This window comes from Bactrocera latifrons, unplaced genomic scaffold (genome assembly GCF_001853355.1).
Source record: "Bactrocera latifrons isolate USDA-ARS-PBARC rearing strain unplaced genomic scaffold, ASM185335v1 scaffold_132, whole genome shotgun sequence".
NCBI classification, from domain to species: domain Eukaryota; kingdom Metazoa; phylum Arthropoda; class Insecta; order Diptera; family Tephritidae; genus Bactrocera; species Bactrocera latifrons.
Genome location: NW_017534764.1, coordinates 577432 through 579790, shown reverse-complemented (window position 1 = coordinate 579790; position 2359 = coordinate 577432).

The following is a 2359-nucleotide window of genomic DNA, read 5'->3' as shown; positions in this document are numbered from 1 at the left end:
ATTTATATTTATAACTTATAACTCATGCACTGACTCACATATTCGGCAAAAGGTTTGTTAGAGAAACGAAAATTACATGAGAGTTGGGGTAGTAGCGACCCAATTCTATCTATGTTTGTCAATACGACATACTAATAAAATATTCCCTGAGTTTAATTATGATACGTCACATACCATTACCAATCATATGGATGGCAGGATATTCGAAAATCCCGACATCAATTATATCGTGGCTAGGTCAAGTTTTCGATCATTTCATCGATTTTGGGCACTAATATGATTTATTATGAGTTTCAGATATTAGCCGATATATGCTGTATTTAGTCACCTGGAAGTTCGAAACTTTTTAAATGAGGTATATGGCTCTTTTACATTTTTGACATACAGACGTGTCATTGTGATTAAAGGATTATTCCTGAATTTTATTTATATACCTCCCACATTTATCGATATATGCGGTGAAAAGTCAACTATGGGTTCTGGCGTCCAAATATTCGGTACCCTGAAAAGGTTTGGTGGGATTTCAACAATTTTTGGTTAAAAAGTGACATATTTTAAATGAATCATTTGGGTAAAGTTTTATTCCGTTATAATAATTGCTTCCTTAATTGTATACTGAAAAGTGAAAGAATCAGGTGGAATTTAAAATTTTGCTATATGAGAAGTAGGCGTAATTGTGGTCCGATTTCGCCCATTTCCGCACTGTGACATTTCAATGTATAAGAATATCAGGTAGTTAATTTGGATGGCATCGGTCAAGTGCATACCGAGATTTGGAATATTTTCCAAAAAATGGGCGGTGCCGTCCAATATTTATCCCAACATTTATAAAACTCTTTCATATCATCGGGTCYAAGAGTTTATGTCTCAGCGTATTTAGTTACCGTTATATAAAGAGTGGACGGGGTTATATTCCAATTTCATCCATGCTTCAGTGACGCTCCTGAGTGAATTTGGTTATTTTAGCTTAAGTGTTTCAGGTGAAAAGTATATAAAACCAATAAGAGGGTACTGCCCTACCTATTAATTAATCTTTCTACTGCGATTCCTTGTGCCAAATTACAGTTCTACGTCTTTATTTAGTGCTYAGTTATGGCACTATATAGGTTTCAATCAAATACTTTATGGGCATGGCGGTTGTAGTATAACGCCCATCTACGAACTCGTCCTCAGCGTTTTGTCAGTGAGATCACAAAATTATAATATATGCATCATTCAGTATATGACACAATAACTTTCTTATGGATATATTAATCGATTTGATGATATACCTTCAATTGCAACTCTCGAGAGTTCGCTCTTGAGAGGAATCAAGCATTAAAACATTTATTGTGTTTTAATTTCATTAGCAGCCAACACATATTCATTTTCTCTATCTGTTTTGCACCGCTCAGTCATTTACCGATTGTTTGTTTACAAAATTTTTATTGCACATTTATACATAAAATGGTAGTGCCCTGTGTAGCAGCATATAGCTCATTAGCTTATAAAACAGTAAATACTAAACACAATTTGTTGTATTCATCGAATTTAAGAGGTGTAGCGAGATGAGTAAAGCTTGTGGTGTAACAGGTAGAGTAATCATTAACACATTATCGGTGTTATCCACCATAAAATATTTTTATAGTTACACTTATTAAGTCGTCAATGGCAGCACGACAGTTTTTTTTTTTTTTTACTTTTTATACTCTTACAAAATACTACTATAGAGTATAATAGTGTTGTTCGCCTAACGGCTGGTTGTATAATCTAGAACTTAGATATACAGATGATGAGGATGAAGAGACGAATACAAGGTATTAATTTTTTTCACAGTAACAAAACTGCTTCACTCAAAATGTTATAATTAACAAACTAATGCTCTGACAAGCGGTCAAATTCTGGATACCAGGTTTTTCAAACATTCGGTTGGCATTATTGCGCATAGAGTAGTGATTTCATGTAAGGTATCTTATTGAAACTCTGAGATCATCTTTCTGTTAACAATAAGTGTTAATAGCAAAAATAGATAAGAGAGGTTCATTACAGCCTCTATCTCTCATGTGACTAATATAAGACTTTCAAACTTCCGGTTGACTTTATGCCATACATATCGGTCAATAAGTAAGATTATCACAAATTTAACTGAACGTATAATACTAGATATACTATGTATATGTGGCAGCACCGCCACTATTTCGGAGTTAATTATAATTGTCAAACCTTTATGTCAAATAAAATAGGAAGATCGTTCCTTTTTTCTTCTTGGAAACTCGTCGTAGAAGGACGTGCCCACACGAACACTCCACATATATTTTCATGCCGAAAATATTTGAATTTAGTCTACGAATTACCCAAATTCCTACATACTGCACATAAC